A 19,686-nucleotide genomic window follows, 5' to 3' on the forward strand; every position below is an offset into this window, starting at 1 on the left:
AGCAAAATAAGATTATCCTAAGGAGGCCGGGCCCGGTGGCTCATGCCTATAATCCCAGCACTTTGGGAAACTGAGGTAGGCAGATTACTTGAGGTCAGGAGTTCGAGACCAGCCTGGCCAACATAGTGAAACCCCGTCTCTACTAAAAATACAAAAATTAGCTGGGCATGGTGACAGGTGCCTGTAATCCCAGCTACTCGGAAGGCAGAGGCAGGGTAGTCTCTTGAACCCAGGAGACGGAGGTTGCAGTGAGCCAAGACTGCGCCACTGCACTCCAGGCTGGGCAACAGAGGGAGACTCCGTCTGAAAAAAAAAAAAATTATCCTAAGCAAACATGAAAATCTTTTCTCTTAGGAAGGGTTCTTGATTTTTTTTTTTTTCTTGAAGTAGAAGCTGTTGTAATGATAGGTAGACAATCAACTGGGCTTACAATGTGGGCTTGACTGTAGGTGCAATATCTGTCACACTGACCTTTGCATTTACTGCATTTCACCAATGAACAAAAAGTGTTCCAGCACCAGGAGCTGGTTGGAGACACCTACTATTTTAATAATACACGTATATTAATCAGGGATGTAGCAAATTGGTAATGACTCTTGAAGTTGAAAATTTTATAATTTAAATTTGGGACAGGATTAAAAGAGAAAGGTAGTGATGTAATTACAAGCTACATAGCTCTCCTTTCCATCTTTTGCCAACAATTATCGACAATCTTTAAAAGGAATTAGTTAGATTTTCCAGTGGAAACAGTTTTAGTTCAATAAATGCCATTTTCCATCTAATTATAGTTAATAATAATAATAATAGCTGAGATTTACCAAGATTTAGGTAGGTACTAACATATCCTAATAACTTTACATAAATTTATAGATTTGATACTTAACATACTTTATAATTTTGTCCATTTTGGGTGGGGGTTGGGGGTGAGGAGATTGAAATACAAAGAGATTCAATGCCTTGACTAGGGTCCTGTTAGCAATGGGATCAGGAGTTCAAACAAAACAATCTGTCTCCAGAGCCCATGTGCTCAACCACTTATTTCCCTCCCTCCCTTGTTGCTACTGAGAGAATAACTCCTATTGAGAAAGGGTCTTATGGCACTTTTAAGACTAACCTTTAAGAAAATTTCAGAAGAAATTCTTGAATTTAGTAAAATATTGTACAAGATAGACTTAAAGCTACCCTTAAAGTTTTAAGTTATAAGACTTTGGAAATACTTGCCTTTATGCACTACAGAGAAAGAGCCCATTCCAGTTCCTCCTCTCTGCTTTGCAAACTCTGTTTTTTGCTCACTTTTCACATAATTACTGCAAATCCTCTCCCTGGCAGATGCAGTTTCTCACTCTACACTATCACACATACTTTAGCCTGATGCTTACTTCTTACCTTGCTATAATCCCAGTGAATTAGAATTTTGATCTGATGTGCTTTGAAAGGAACAGATAGATAGAAAAGGGAGAAATGAGGAAAAAAAGAAAAATTTAAAAAGCACATCATTATTTTTGGATACTACATCTGCCTGTTGCCAGCTTAGAATTATGAAATATAATGAACATGTAAAGGTCTTGACTTGTATTTCTCAATTTATTCTTAAAGTTCTTTATTCATTTCTCTCATTGCAGTCCTTGATAACCTTGAGCAGCAAAAATGAGGAGAATGCAAACAGAAGGCTAAGAGAAAAAGAAACCTTTTCTAACCACTGTTCCTTAATTTCCCAGGATCCACATTCTCATCCTACCATTCCTTTAATCGTTTTCCTTTTACACACTTTATGTATTAAATGAAGTCTTATGAACTCACTGGGGAAACTAATCACTATTTTCAAGTAAATATATTCTTAGCTCAAAACTTCATTTTCAAACATAACCAGTTAAGTTGAGAACAGATTACAGCTAAACAGATTATACACACACACACACACACACTCTGGATTTATTGTATTTATGCGGTGTAATCATCATCTTGTATCTAAGGTACTCTGATCCTGATATCTTGGAGGAAAAATGAAATATGAATTTGGAGATAGGAGATTGTTGGTTTTGTATTTATATTACCTAAAACAACTCATGCAGAACTGGTAAGAAATCATGACTTAGAAGTTGCTTATGCTCACATTTGTTCTTTTTTTTTAGTTTCATATAAAACAATATAGGGAGAGAGATAGTGCAAGATAGCCACATAGCAGCCTACAATGATTACCCCCTCTGCAGAAACACCAAATTGAATAACTATCCACACAAAAAACACCTCCATAAGAACTAAAAATCAGGTGAGTGATCACAGTACCTGTTTATAACATCATATTAAGGAAGGAGGCACAAAAGAGTGTAGGAAAGACAGTCTTGAATTGCTGACACCACCATTTCCCATTCCCCAGTAGCAACAACGGCTGACTGGCTTGGAGAGATATCTGTGCATTTAGGGAAGGGACAGCACATTGATTGTGGAACTTGGCATTGTAACTCAGTGCTGCCCTGTCACAGTCAAAAGCAGCACAGGGCAGAACTCGGCCAGTGCCCATGGAAGGAGCATTAAGTCCAGCCCTAGCCAGAGGCAAATAGTCTATCTCAGGATTGGAACCTGAGCCCTGGTAAGCCCTGCCACTGTGGGGGAAAGTGCTCTGGAGACCTAATTAACTTGAAAGACAGCCTAGGTCACAGGACTGCAATTCCTGGGCAAGACCTTGTACTGTGTTGGGCTCAGAACCAGTGGAATTGGGGTGAACATGACCTAACAAGATACCAGCTGGGGCTTCCAAGGGAGTGCTTGCATTAGCCCTCCTTCAACCCCAGGCACTGCAGCTCATACTTCAGGAAGGGACTCCTGAAATCATTCCTCCTAATTAGGAGGAATTTGGGAAACTATTCAAATACATGGAAATTAAATACTGTGCTCCTGAATTACCAGTGGGTCAACGAAGAGATTAAGAAGGAAATTTAAAAATTTCTTGAAAGAAATAAAGATGGAAACATAACATACCAAAACCTATAGGAGCAGTACTAAGAGGAAAGATTATAGCAATAAATACCTAAAAGCAAAAAAGTAAAAAAAAAACAAAAACAAAAAACTTTCAATAAACAACCTAATGATACATCTTAAAAAATTAGATAGGTGAATGCAAACCAAACCCAAAATTAGCAGAAGAAAAGGAATAGTAAAGTCAGAGGATAAATAAATGAAATTGAAACAAGAAACAATACAAAAGATCAATAAAATGAAAAGTTTTTTTTAAAAAAAGATAAACAAAATTGACGTTTAGCCTCACTGAGAAAAGCAGAGAGAAGACCCAACTAGAAGAGAAAAAGAAGACATTACAACCAATAACACAAATTCAAAGGACCATTAGAAGCTACCACAGGCAACTATATACTACTAAACTGGAAAACCTAGAGGTAACAGATACATACAACCTACCAAGATTAAGCCGTGAAGAAATCCAAAACCTGAACAGAACACTAACAGGTAATGAGATCAAAGCTGAAATAAAATATCTCCCAGCAAAGAAAAGCCTAGGAACTGATGGCTTATCTGCTGAATATTACCAAACATTTTAAAAATACCAATTCTCCTCAAACTATTCCAAAAAATAGGGGAGGAGGGAATGCTTCCAAACTCATTCTATGAGGCCTGTATTACCCTGATACCAAAACCAGGGAAAGATATCAAGGAAAGAAAACTACAGGTCAAGATTCCCGATGAATATTGATGCAAAAATCCTTAACAAAATACAAGCAAACCAGATTTAAAAATACATTTAAAAGATCACTCATCATGACCAAGTGGGATTTATCGCAAGGATGGTTCAACATATACAAATCAGTGTGATACCTCATATCAACAGAATGAAGAACAAAAAACATGATAATTTCAGTTGATGCTAAAAAAGCACTTAGTAAAATTCAACATCTCTTAATGATAAAAACCCCAAATAACTGGGGATAGAAAGAACATAGGTCAATACAATAAAAGCTGTATATGACAGATCCACTGGTGGTATCATACTGAATAGGGAAAAACTGTCAACCTTTGATCTAAGATCTGGTAGATGGAAATGATGCCCACTTTCACGAGTTATTCAACATAGTACTGGAAGTCCTGGCTAGAACAATCAGATTAAAGAAAGAAATAAAGGGCATCCAAATTAGAAAGGAAGCCATATTATCCTGTGTGCAAATGGTATGATCTTATATTTGAAAAAAAAACAACTAAAGGCTTCACCAAAATAACTATTAGAAATGATAAACAAATTCGGTAAAGTTGCAGGATACAAAATCAACATACCCAAATCAGTAGCATTTCTATATGCCAACAATGAACAATCTGAAAAAGGAATCAAGAAAGTAATCCCATTTATAATAGCTACAAACAAAATAGCAGAATATATAAGGAGCTCAAACAAGTCAATAGAAAAATATAATCCGATTAAAAAATGGGCAAAAAGTCATAAAAAAAAATAAGATCATGCCTTTTGCAGGAACATAGGTGGAATTGGAAGCCATTGTCTTTAGCAAACATAAGAACAGAAAACCAAATACCCACATGTTCTCACTTATAAGTGGGAGCCAAATGAGAACACATGAACAGATAGAAGAGAACACCACACATTGGAGTCTACCGGAGGTGGAGGGTTAAGTGTGGGCGGAGGGAGAGTCAGGAAAAATAACTACTGGGTACTAGGCTTAATACCTGGGTGATGAAATAATCTGTACAAGAAACCCCCATGACACAAGTTTACCCATATAAAAACTGCACATGTACCCCTAAACTTAAAAGTTAAATAAAAAAAAATTAAAATTAAAAAATTAAAAACGGACAAAAGATATAAGTAGACATTTCTCAAAAGAAGATATACAAATGGCAAACGGGTATATAAAAAGGTGTTCAATATCATTGACCATCAGATAAATGCAAATAAAAACTATAATGAAATGGCCAGGCACGGTGGCTCATGCCTGTAATCCCAGCACTTTGGGAGGCCCAGTCAGGCAGATCACGAGGTCAGGAGATGCAGACCATCCTGGCTAACACAGTGAAACCCCGTCTCTACTAAAAATACAAAAAATTAGCCGGGTGTGGTGGCGGGCGCCTGTGGTCCCAGCTACTCGGAGAGGCTGAGGCAGGAGAATGGCGTGAACCCGGAAGGTGGAGCTTGCAGTGAGCCGAGATCGCGCCACTGCACTCCAGCCTGGGCGACAGAGAGAGACTCCGTCTCGAACAAAACAGAACAAAACAAAAAACAAAAACAAACACAACAAAACAAACTACAGTGAAATATCATTTCACCCCAGTTAAAATAGCTTTTATCCAAAAGATAAGCAATAATGAATGCTGGCATGGATTTGCATAAAAGGGAACCCTGTACACTGTTGAGGGGAATAAGTTGGTACAACCACTGTGGAGAACATTTGGGAGGTTCCTCAAAATCTAAAAATGAAACTGGCATGTGATCCAACAATCTTTCTGCTAGGTATACCCAAAAGAAAGGAAATCAGTATATCAAAGAAATATCTGGACTCCCATGTTTATTGCAGGACTTTACAATAGGCAAGATTTGGAAGAAAGCTGTATCCACCAACAGATGAACGAATAAAGAAAATGTGGTACATATATGCAATGGAATACTGTTCAACTATAAAAAGGAATGAGATCTTGTCATTTGCAGCAACATAGATGGAACTGGAGGACATTACATTAAGTGAAACAAGCCAGGCACAGAAAGATAATCTTCTTACGTTCTCATTTATTTGTAGAAGCTAAAATTAAAACAATTGAAATTATGGAGATAGAGAGTAGAATGATGTTTACCAGAGGCTGGGAAGCATAGTAGGGGGCAGGGAAGTGGGGATGGTTAATGGGCACAAAAATGTAGTTAGATGGAATGAATAAGATCTAGTATTTGATAGTACAATGGGTAACTATAGCCAACAATAACTTATTGTACATTTTTAAATAACTAAAAGAGTATAATCAGAGTGTTTGTAACACAAAGAAAGGATAAATGCATTTACCCCAATGTGATTATTACACATTGTATGCCTGTATACAAATATCTCATATACTCGGTAAATATATACACATCCTATATGCCCATAAAAAATTAAAAGTACTGAAAAGTTATGAGGAAAAATTTACAAAATACATAACAGAGGAAGTGCTTGGTGAGATTTGACAAATAGAAATTCTTGTTGGACAGGAGAAAACACATCCATCAGAAAGACCTTTTCTCCCAGTTGGAATACTCCTTTCTATTGGAACCACAGTATCGTGAACATTGATCTCATTTTGAGGCAGAATGTAATCTTTTGATTGGGGAATTTCCACATACTAATGTATTTGGCAAAGAATGGGAACAGGATACAACCGAAGTTTTGTTTCCAAGTGTGTTGCTAGTGAATGGTGGGTTATTTCACTAAGTGAACTTTTTATCTGTAAGCCTTGATTCTCAGAGAAATAATCCAGCTGAAAGAGACCAAAGTAGAAATGTTTGCAAAGAATTATGTAATATTTGAGCTGAGAAGAAATATCTTGTAGCTATTAGCTCCTATTAAACAGGCAAGAAAATCAACACCCAAAGACAGCAATTTATTTATGTTTTTGTTGCTAATTATCACAAATCTGGGCATCTAAAAGATAAGATTAATGCGGTTACTTTCCGAAAAATTAAAAACTCTGTAACAACAGAAAGGTGAAATCACAATAAAAGTTAAAAGATAAATGACCAATAGGACAAATATTAACAACATATAAGGAAAAGAAGGTCTTCTTTACTATAGAAAGAATAGTGCAAATGAATAATAGGTTAAAAATCATATAGAAATGAATGATTGAACAGGAACAGATACCTAACAGTAGAACAAATTAAATAACCAATTAACCTGTGGAAAACGTATTTATTATTACAAAAATGTAAATTAAAATAAAATAAATATCTGTCAATCTATCAAATTGAAGAGATTTAAAAGTTGGGTAGCCACCATAGTTAAGGATTGTGAGGAAAGATAATCAGTGGTGTACAGGAGATAGCTTCACCAGCTCAAAGGAACGAATGTGTTGATTTTCATCCAACTATGAGTTTAGTAACATTGTATTGGTAGCTTGAAATTGGTGATAGCTGGTATATTTATACCATGGAAATTGTCAATTACTACCAATAAGGGCTTTTAAAATTTCAAGCCAGAGAACCAGTTGTTAAGCATTTGTTAGCACAATACTATCTATACTCACTCTTTAAAATGATAATTTAATTGAAGCAAGCTCCATTAAGAGGGCTACTTTGGAATTTATAACTAAATTTTAATGTATACATATTAACTTAGCCATTTTATTCTTAAAAATGTATCCTTCAAATATATCTACAGTGTATATTTGTGGAGATTTGTGCAAATCTCTACAAAGATGAGCATAGTGCTTTGTAAAAGCCACAAAAAAATGGAAACAAACTACATGTTCAAGTAATAAAAACATACAAAAATTATGAACAGCTAAATGAAGGGAGTTTTCAATTAATAATATAAAGTGCTGCATATAACAATATGCTAACATACGCCAAGTATTCTTAGAAATGAAAAAATTAAGTTACGTAACAGTAGGCATAATATGATTTTTTGTGTCAATAAAATTGGGAAGCAAAAAAAATTTCAAATATCAAAAAGATATTTGAAAGGCACAAAAAAAGTGTTAATATTATTTGCCTCTGGTTAGTGAGACTACATTTCTGGAAAAAGATACACACACACACACACATACGCACGTATACATATGTGTACACATGTAATATATGGAATTACATATGTGTATATTTATGTTTGTATGTACATGTGTGTATGTGAGAAGAGTATACCTACTAATATATAACTATATATAATAATAATATATAATATCTAACTGTATATGCAAATGTATATACAGTATATAAATACATATATAATTTAAATTATTTGCTTCCTGATTTAAATTTTTAATTTCAACAGTTTTTAAGGGAAAAGAGTTTTATATAAGAATTAAATAGGATTATGGCCTCAACTTTGAGTAAAGTATTATAGTAGTGCCTGATTGCCCAGTAGGGGCTAGAGTGGGAGGCCATGCTGCCAGAAGCTTAATGTGAAAGTAGAGACATTATTACTTGGAATCAACCTGGGAAAAGAAATGGTAAGCACTCAGAAATCTCAGAACACTTGCTTCAGACTGGGATATGGAGAAATTTGTTATCTCCCTTAATAGAGACTGTATGATGGGATAGCAAGTATGGTTTATTGGGCTTGTCTTGAGTATAGAGAGTAATTAAACTTCCACATCTATGTTTTTTCTAGCAACAGTATAAATAATTACAATATTTTGGAAAACTATTTGGAAATTTTAAGTGCAAGGAAAGTTTTAGTACTGATTGGCCCAGGATTTCTCTTTCAAGTATACTAAAAAAGCTGAAACAAAGAGTAAGCTATGGCACAAAGGTGTTCAATCATAACAATATTTATTTTAATGAAAAAATTAACAGTTTAATTGTTCAGCATTTCTTAATTGTAAGCAAAATGTATATACAATCAATGGAACAAAATGCAGTAATTAAAAATTGTCACTATAAAGATCATAGTAACATGCTACTAGACATTTCTTGTATATTTCAGCGCAAGTTCTGACTCCACTTGATGGAAGTGAACAAATCTGATCCTTACCAAGTGTTGCTTACTTCAAAAAATGGCACCATCATTCACAAGTTTGCAAAACCTTGGTGTTACATTTTCATCTTGCCCCACCACCAGCCTCTCAAACATCCAATCCACTGCTATATTGATTAGTGTTATCTACTAAGTATTTCTCAGACCCATACATCTTTCTCCCAGTTTGCAACCAACTTAGCCCAACTATGATATCATCTCATTTGGACGATTGTAACAGCTTTCTAACTGGTCTCTTAATATGTCAGTGCCTACGGATCTATTCTCCACATGTAACTGCAAGATCTTTTTAAAACAATAATCTAATAAAATCCCCTTATTGTTCTTGGATTTAAACCAAATAAACAAATAACTGTACATGCTCATATTCTCTGCCACTAGGGATTATGCTGAAGTTATTTGTTTCGTCACTTTAACCTAGACAATTCCTATTCATCTTTCAGCTCTCACTTCAGCATGATTTTGTAGGGGAAGCTCCATATTACTTTTCTTACTAGGACAGATCACACCACCTTTGACTCCTTTTGAGGGTCCTTGCCACAGCTGCAGTATTATAGCTGTTTGTAAGAAGTTTGTGTCTGTTTGCCTTTTATACTAAATTGTCTGTTCTATGAGAGCAGAGATCGTGTGGATTCTGCTCATTATTTTATCCCCCAATCACTACCAGAATATCAGAATGTAATGGACAGTCAAGAAGCATTTTTTTCCTATATGGAATGATAAATAAATTAAAAAGTGAATGATGCCAAAATTATGTAAAGTAAAAGTGAAATATAATTAACTGAAAAAATAGGATACAAATTTAAACCTGGTAGGTTTATATTTAAAAAAATATATAGACAAAAGATTGTGTGGTTTTGTATGAATTACTAGAGAAGATGATTTTGATAGTACCAGCTCATATTTATTGTGTCTGACTTTATTCCAGGTGATGCACAAAAGTACATTTTATGCACTATCTTATGTATTCCCATTATATTATCATGCTATTGAAGCTACTAAGCTATAAAATTGTCAGATGACTGAACTTAAATTACACAGCTCATAGTGAATCTGTACCCAAACCCAGGTTGTTCTGACTTCAGGGATCCTGTTTTTAATTAGTGCTACACTGAATTTCATAATTAAGGTGCTGATATTATGGGCATCTTTAATCCCCATGGTTTCTCAGGAATTTCAGAGGTAGTCTTCATGACAATGGTAATCAATTGTCATTGAGGTTCCTCTCATCCTTAATCAATGTCTATTGTTGCCTTATCACTCCAAATGAGGCCACATAATTAAATAAATGAAATATTTGTCCCTTGGAGCTTTTGCAATCATGATCATATTACAAAATAAAGTTATTTTGTTCGGTATAGGTTCAATTTGTATAAAAACCAAAAATGGGAATTTACTATTTTTATTTTTGGAAACTTCTTAAGTTATAGCAGTGAGGCTGAGGTGTAGAGATTTTCTTTGGGTTTGCAGTTATAGACATCTTTCAAATTATTTAAGGGGTATTTTGGCACCTAATTCGTCAGTTAAATATTTGCAAATAAAAAAATGAAAGCTTTTTGTATCCTTGACTTACCTTTTTTTTTTTTTTTTTTTTTTAAGAAAGATGTCTCAATTATCACATTTTGTAATACTCTTAGCTGGAGCATTGTTTATATATCCTTTAGCATTCAGAAAAGTACATTTTGAGTCCATGGGTGGGGGGCAAGCATGTGTATGTATGTGTGTGTTGGGGTATAGCTGGAAGTAGAATAGAGAGAATCTGTTCATTTGCATGGTCAAATTGCTTACTGAGACTTTTATTTCACCAGCTGTATCAAATTTGTGATGTACTCAAAGTTTTTTTTTTTCCTCTGAGATTATAAAACTACAAAAAGGCATACAATGTATGCATTGCTGATGTTAGTAAACATGATTTAATGAATTAGACAGTTCCTCAATGACATTGTACCTACCACACTCAATGAGGAGAAACATGACTGTCAGATCTGTGTTGAAAAGCATTGGTCACACTCAGTGAATCCACTTAACGGTACACATTTTACTTATATTTATCTGGGTGCTACTTAAGTAGCTACGCTTTGATTAAGTAAAATTGGTCTGTCTATTGGACCAATGTATAGCATGAATTTCAAAAGGCTGGAAACATTGACTTTTTCTACTGTAAATAAATAATATACCTTATAATTGAGAAACTCATTTTTTTTGTTAATCCCTGTGTGATATAGTATTGAAATAATTAAATATGTTTTTAAGCAATAAATTTTGGCAACCTATCTTTACTACTATATAGAAACATCAATCTATTATGCATTACCAAAAAGATTCAGTTTAGATACTGTAGAAAAGAAAAAGTGCAAACAAGTTTGCAGGCATGCACACGTGCATATGTGTCTGTGTGAATGTGTTGTATATGTTTATTTAAAATATCTACATGTGTTTACATGTTTCAACTATGTCATATGCATTATAGAAACATAAGCTTAAGTTGTTCTAAAAATTAAAAAAGTAAATATATTTTAAGATTATGAAAGTATAATAAATAAGAATATGATAACTACTAAAATTTCTTCATGAAGAAGAAATCCTATTTGAGAGAGTTTGTCTGGTCTATCCTCTCTCTCTAGGATTTTATTATCCTGTTAATGCTTACTTCTTCTTGCTGATGGATTTTATCTTGCAATTTTATTACTTTTTTACTTTTAATTAATAATATTTTAGTGTTGCTTCTGGAGGCTTTTTTTGGCAAGAAGAGGATTTAATGATAAAAAATGAGTAAATGTTACTAGGACGAAGTGTGTCATTAAAAGAAGCCATTTCTTTCAGCTTCAGTGTGCAGAGCTAGAGCTATGTGAATCACACTGTGTTCAGTGAGATTTGCTGAGAAAGGACCTACCTTTATTTTAAGCAATATTAATATTTTACTCAGCTTTTGGGTCATTTTTCAGCAAATACTAATGACCATTAAAGGTCAATGCTGTGTTATGTATGGTAAGCACATTGAAATTCTGTTAGTATGTTTCAGAGTAAAAATTGAACCAGGCAAAGTAAAACGAGTGAAGGAAACTCATTCAGGACTGTTTTAATAAAGAAGAGAGAACCAGAATACCATCTAAACTCAATTTTGCTGAAAGAAAGGGCAGGAGAGTTTTTAAGAGTTGTAATGTGGGTTGGGGAGATTGTAGGTTGTCTGTGTTTGCTAATTGGCCTTACCCAAAGGAAAAGGAAACTTTCTTTTATCTTCATGAAAGGAGGTAATTTTACAACATGGAGTAAGGCAACCACGGAAGTTAGATTCCTCTCCTCTTACAGAGACTGGTAGAGAGGGACCAATCTTCCTTGATGATTACATTTCAGAGGGATGGCCCCCAGGCCCTTGAGAGAGACAGTCCTGGGTTGTGAAACTGGCTAGAGGCTTTAAAAATGATTTACACCTCAATGGTGGAAAAGAAAAATTTACAACTACTATTTTTTATAAGTAAATGGTCTCAGAAGAGGGAGGTCAGTGCAGAGAATCTAGAAAAAAAAGCCTGTTAAAAGTTCAGTTTGAAAGAAACATTGGTCACATAATAATTTTTTTTCTACAGTGTTTTATAATGAACATACATCTCATTCATCTTTTTAAGACCCATGTTGATAAATGAAGCAGAGGCTCACAGAACTTGGCATTAGGTCATAAACATATGCCTAATTCAACCCCAAATTCAAAATGCTACTCCCTTTCATGACTGTTTCTATATCTGTTTTTTGACAAATAACTGGGTCAGATGTAACTGTCTCTCCTTGGAAGAAAATGCCTTTTATTCTTAATTTTCCTGTTTCATCATTGTGTTCACCTTTCTAGAAAAAACAGGCATGGAACTGAATGCCATACTTATTTTTAACTCTATTACACATAGCTGTCTGGAACTAGCTTATCTAATGGCACACCATTCACACTCCAGCATTCTGAGCCAGGAAGAGACGATAATGTGACTGATTTTTCTTTTTAATTGACACATAATAATTGTACATATTTATGAGGTAATAGTAATGTAATACATATAATTGTATAGTGATAAAATCAAGATAATTAGCATATCCATCATCTCAAACATCAAAGAAATATCTTTGTATTGGGAACATTCAGTATCTTCTCTCTAGCTATTTGAAACTATGTAATATATTATTGTTAACAATAATGTTTTTGCTGGGAAAAACAAACATGGTCTGGCTATTCTTGAGAAGTACTTCCATTAGAGCCTGAGTCAGAAGAGAGCTTGCCACCCACTGAATCACCAGGAGACTCTCAGCAGGTCTTGAATGCTGCCTGCCAGGTACACACTCAGGCCAACTTTGCATAGTTCTGTGGATCTGACAACAAGAGAACAAGATAGTACAGTTGCTTGCTATTTTTAAGCATGCATAAAAATAATGAGCATAGAAAGCTCATTGATACCATTATAATAATTGGGGCTAAATAATGTATGACATTAATGGCTTGAGTTTACCACAGCCTCTTATTAAAAATCTCTTCTTTCTTTGAGGGATTAGACAAACTACAGAGACACAATAAATTAAGATGCTTTTGGAATATGAAACATTATAGGCAGAGGCTTACTATTACTTATAGATAGATGAAATTCTATCAAGAGCCTTTTGTTATTGAATATGTAACATTTTGAGAAATAAAACTTTAATTTCCTCTCTTTATAATTGCATCATGTGATTTCACAGATCAGCAACAATGGAATGTGAAGAGATTACTATAGTCAAGTGAAGTAAACATTTTCATCTCTTTAGGCCCAAAAACCTCCTTATCACAGTGTCCCTAATGAGTAGAATAAAATATCTGAACAAGGACATATATTATGGTAAAATTTATGTTTTCAAATCCCTCTTGTATTTGTCAGAGGCATTCGAGCCAGAGTGACTCCGTCTTGAGTGAGGGCTAGGAAAAATGAGGAGGGGACTTGCTGGTCTGCATTCCCAGAAAGTTAGGTATTCCTAGCTTCTAGATGTTTATGGTTAAGGGAACAGACTGATGACTAAACAGACCCAGACTTAGAAGTCTCCTGATACCTTGATATCTTAAACAGAAGAACGGCATGAACCCAGGAGGCGAAGCTTGCAGTGAGCCGAGATCGCGCCACTGCACTCCAGCCTGGGCGACAGAGCGAGACTCCATCTCAAAAACAACAACAACAACAACAAAAAAAAACAGAAGTATTCCTAATTTTGTTTTAAAGATAATAACATCGATTTTTATAGTAATTAGGAAAATTTAATCCTGTATCACAATCCTTGTAGCAGAGCACATCTTCCCATAATCTTTTCTTTTTTTAATCCTATATATAAACAAGCATTGTATCTAAGTTGAACACGTTCCTTCTCTTACTTTTGGGAATGCCCTACTCGGTCTATGGAGTAGCTATTCTTTCACCACTTTACTTTCTTAATAAACTTGCTTTTGCTTTGCACTGTAGACTCACTCTGAATTCTTTATTGTGTGAGATTCAAGAACCCTCTCCTGGGGTCTGGATCAGGACCCCTTTCTGGTAATATCTGTCTGGTGAACCCTTCAGGAATCATACACAAAGAAACCCCCAACCCAAAGGAAAATCATCTGTGTGTACCAATTGGCTGACTTTGGGTAAGTGGGGTGAATACACCCTGCTAAAGGATGGGACTGGGTTAGAGGCTCTGCTAAGACAGCTTGGGTTAAAGCCTCCTCTCAGTAAAAGGCAACGGTGCTTTACTGAACTTGGGTTGCAGGCCCAACTTAGGAAGGTTAGAGTTCTTCCTGAGATTTAGGGAGTTCGAGGCTGCCCTTCTTAGTAAAGTTCCTCTGGGCTAAGAATGAGTTTGGCACTGTGGAATGTTAACTATTATTCTCTTTGGATTACTCTTTCTTGCACTTTTTGCTGACGGCTGGGGGTGACAGGACTAGGCATGTACAGGATCATGGGACATGGGGAGCTTTTTTCTTCCCAAAAGGGGACACTTAAGAGCTGATGGGACTGTTGGAAAAGATCCCTTCACGACTGACAAGTGACCACCTGAACTTTTGATTCATCATTGCTGGGATGGGTGGGTCTTTTTCTGGCTTCCCTGATCACTTCACCGTCCCCACCCTGCCACAGGTAATGCTTTTCTCCCTTGCTCTCCTTTCCCTTTATTATCTTTTCTGTTGCTCAAGGAGACCATCTTGCCCAGAGACCACAAGTTGAAAAATATTCTTGGGAGCTTGACCTTGGAAGCACGTGGCAGCACTTTCTCTTTGTTTCTACCATCCAGCGGACAGGAATTTTGAGGTTCATGTCATAGTTAGCTTTAAAAATTACCTCCAGCAGTTAAAAGCCATTGCAAGCTCAAAATTGGCTGCTCTAGACTCCTTCTGGGAAGAGCAATGGGGACTGTCCAGTGCTGTGGCTCACTAGCTGAGGCTTTGCCACTTTACAGTGGTGGCCTGGGTTCAATCCAGGCTTAGGGAATGAGTACTTTCTGGTTGATGTCTGCATGACTTTTACCATTTGTTGATTCTCTTCCCCTTCATGAACCATCTTGAATTTTCCTTTCCCTGAGCCAGAAATACTAGCTGGTTAGCCTGGCTAAAGTTTGATAATAAGAAATTTAAAAGGATTTTTAAAAAAGTACTATGGTTAAATGACAGCTTAATTAAATGTACATATTCAAGTACTAATGGCCTGGAACTTCTTGGGTAAAACCAAAGAGGCACCACAGACCCTATTTTGGGAAACACCTCTATTTTCCTCATGAAACCTCAGGAACTGAAAGTGAATAAATCCCTCTCAAAAGCTAAGGCTCTTTCTGTTTTGCATTGTATTATTTGATGTTTTTGACTTTAGGGGTATCAGAAATTACTTCACATTATGAGAGAGCTTTAGTGTGTAATAACTACATAGGAAATACACTTTTGGGGATGACTAATGGCAGTTGGCAGGGATATTCAGCTTTTTGCATGTTTGGATCGGAGAAGCATGCTCTTGGCTACCTAGGAAGTATGGAGATGTCCCCATCCCCCACTGAGAGATAAGACACTAAGACACCCATGGGGAAGGGCTGATTCCCTCTTTTGGGGTCCCTCTTTTGGGGATCTAGGATCTAACATAAAAATGGGACCCTTAATTTTTGGGATCTGTTTTGCCTTCCAGTGCACCTGCTTATTAGTCTGTAGAAACTGCATACTTTCCTGGCCCTGTTCCTCCAAGGGTTCCACCCTGAAGCCAGGAATCCAATTAAGAAACTGGAAAATGAAAAATCTTACAAGTACTGGATCTTCTTCTGTCTGTGTATTTATATATGTGTGTGTGTGTGTGTGTGTGTGTGAGAGAGAGAGAGAGAGAGAGAGAGAGAGGGATGAAAGAGCTTTAATTATTTAATTAATTGGTTTAAAATAATAAGAACTTAAATCAAATATTTTGTCAGTTCATGTAATTTCGTTAAAATAATCTTTAAGATTTAGTTAAAATAATCTTTAAGAAATAAAGACAGTTTTAAAGATTATTGGTAAAATAAAAATACCTTCAAAAATGTAAACATTTGATCTAAATTATGCAGGTCAGATATTAGGCTTGCTAAATGCTTTAAGGTCATAAACAGGTACTTTGACTTTTGAAAAAAAATTGTTTAATTTACCTAATTTAGAGCATTAGATTCTAAATAAGGCCTGGAGACATATATAGAGCCATGCCCCCTAGTTTTGCTGGAAAAAGCCCTTAGCTGCACTTCTGTCTGATGTCCTGGGTTCCACAATTGGTACAAAATTACAATTGCTTACTAACCAGGTTTTTCATCAACAGTAAAAGTTGCTAAGAGTTAACATTGTAACATGTAATTGAGACTTACTAAAGAAACAGTTTTACATGTAAGGTGTGTAAGGAAAGTGAGATCAGTTTTTGGTAAAAGATTATAAGACGTCGTGGGAATATGGAAGTTTTTTGCTAGTTTAGAGGGTTAAAGGATTGTTTTAACTTAAATAGTATAAAGCTGAAAGTTTAAATCTTTGTTAAAAATTAATCTTGTAAGGGAAATTCTGTGTGTTAATGTACTGGCTAAAGTTAAAGGGGTATTATTCAGTTTTTTCCATAAATTGAACATTGAAATAAAAGCACAACAGGTTTTTCTTTGAGCACTCAGCTGCCCTTTAACAAAAATTGTAAAGGGTTATAAAAGGTGTATAAGAATCTTACCTTATGATCAAATACTAAAATTGGATAGATTTTTCTGTAAGGTTTATTAAGAATTGGGGTTGACATTAACAGCACAGTAAGGCAATGGTGAAATTGGCTTATTTGATATAAAAGTCATACAGAAATCATTGTCAAACATGAAATGGTGTTAGGCTTTCTTTGGGCTGTATTGGTATAAATGTGTTATTGGTATACATTCCAAAATTATGTAAAACTCCTATAATTCTGATATATTAGGTTAGTGCAAAAGTAATTGTGGTTTTGGACCCTGAATTTTAAATCATTATAACTAGGCTCATTACACATCTTTATTAATCAAAATAGGAACCATTAAAATCAACACATTTTTGGCCAATGAGAAATGTTTGTTTATTTCTGTAGCATAAAAATCTATGCCTTGGGATTCATCCAATTCTTAGGAAGCATTTTCTTCATTCTATGGTTGTGGAAGTGCTTTCCCTGCAAAAAGTTGTTGAGATGCTTGAAGATGTGATAGTTGGCAAGAGGTTAGGTGAATATGATGGATGAGACAAAACTTTGTAGCCCAATTCATTCAACTTTTGAAGTATTAGTTGCATGACATGTGGTCAGGCATTGTCATGGAGAAGCATTGGGACCTTTCTGCTAACCAATGCTGGCTGCACACATTGTAGTTTTTGGTGTACCTCATCAATTTGTTGATCATGCTTCTCAGAGCTAATGGTTTCTCTTGGACTCAGAAAGCTGTAGTGGATCAGACCAGCAACAGACCACCAGACAGTGACCATGACCATTTTTTGGTGAAAGTTTGGCTTTGGGAAGTGCTTTGGGGCTACTTCCCAGTTCAATTACTGAGATGGTTGTCACCAGTTGTTGTATAAAATCCACTTTTTGTCACAAGTCACAATCTGATTGAGAAATGGCTTGTTGTTGTTGCGTAGAATAAGAGAAGACGACACTTCAATATGTTTTCTAAAATTTTTGCTCAGCTCATTAGCACTCACTTATTAAGCTTTTTCACCTTTCCAGTGTTCTTCAAATATGGAACAACTGTAGAATGGTCAACATTGAGTTCTTTGGCAACTTCTCATGTAGTTGTAAGAGGGTCACCTTTGATGTTTGCACTCAGTTGGTCATTGTCAACTTCCAACGGCCAGCCATTATGCTCCTCATCTTCAAGACCCTTGTCTCCTTTGCAAAACTTCTTGAACCACCACTGCACTGCATGTTCATTAGCAGTTCCTGGACCAAATGGATTATTGATGTTGCAAGTTGTCTCTGCTGCTTTAAAACCCATTTTGAACATGAATAAGAAAATCACTCCAGGCCAGGCGTGGTGGTTCATGCCTGTAATCCCAGCACTTTGGGAGGCTGAGGCAGATGGATCATTTGAGGTCAGGATTTCGAGACCAGCCTGGCTAACATAATGAAACCCTGTCTCTACTAAAAATACAAAAATTAGCCAGGAGTGGTGGCAGGTGCCTGTAGTCCCAGCTACTTAGAAGGCTGAGGCTGGAGAATTGCTTGAACCCGGGAGGCAGAGGTTTTAGTGAGCTGAGATCATGCCATTACACTCCAGTCTCGGTGACAGTGAGACTCCATCTCACCAAAAAAAAAAAAAAAAAGAAAGAAAGAAAATTGCCTGAATTTACTTTTTGTCTGACATTATTTCCATAGTCTAAAATGAACATAAAATAAACAGCAACTAATAAATCATTAGCAAAAAAACATAGAGAAATGCCAATTAAAATGATGTAAAACATAACCATATTTAAGAATGTATTCCAGTATCAAATGGCAAATTCCAACAATGCAAAAGCTAAAATCAGTTTTGCACTCACCTAATAACTTAGTGTATGTTATTAATAACTATAATTATTACATAAAATAATTCTATGCCACGGAGGTAACCAAAATTTCCTTGTCACTTGTGGCTTTAATAGTGGCTGTCCTAAGACTTTTTGTCTTCCACAGACAATTGTTGTTTTGTTTTGATCCTCTTTAAAAGGTAGTTTATAATCAGCTATAGGACTTTGACAGATGTTCTTAAATGTAGATTTTCTGATAACTTTGGAGATTGTGACATTAGAATACAGGAAAACATTTTCAGGACCCTCATGAAAATCTGCAGTGTTCATGAATATTAAGAGGAACAGGAGTTAACTGCATAGACTAAACTAATAGAAGTCTGAAGTAATCTTTTTCAACTTTTTGCTTAAAACTTTACTGATCCTTTGTATTGTGTTTCAGAGTCAAGGAAACTTTTAAGCTATTTACAGTTTTTAACAATTGAGTAAAATATACTCCTGTGAACAAAATTTGAAACATATTTGCTTCTTTCTACCTGATTTCTCCAAAATGTAGAAACTATTTGTAAGTATTCTCATTTATGGCAATATGGTTATCAGCATAAGTGGAATAAGAAACTGTTTGCTTTTGTAAAAGGAAACAATTGGAGAAGTTGGTTACTTTACCAAGGCTTTGACTGGAATGGCATGCTTTCCTTTAAGGAATCAAGTTTGACTTGTAGAGCCAATCAAAGCCCCTTGGGAAACTGGTCTCATACTATGTCTACATAGTCCTTATGCACAGTTCCTGACCTGTGGAAGTAAAAAAATGTCACTTTCTCACAGGCCCAGGAGCCCCAAGTCATCTTGGGACCTTAAAATGAGAGGAATTTATCCAACTTACATCGGTATTTGAAGGTACAAACTGATGGCTGGGCTCAGCTTTAAACAAAGTCTTATCTGAGATTCCTTATGCAACAAAAGTTCCATCAAAGCCAATTAAAAGAAGCCTATGTGGCAAATAATTATTCTTGCTGCATTTTTATATTAATACAA

This window comes from Nomascus leucogenys, chromosome 2 (assembly GCF_006542625.1).
Source record: "Nomascus leucogenys isolate Asia chromosome 2, Asia_NLE_v1, whole genome shotgun sequence".
Classification (NCBI taxonomy): Eukaryota; Metazoa; Chordata; class Mammalia; order Primates; family Hylobatidae; genus Nomascus; species Nomascus leucogenys.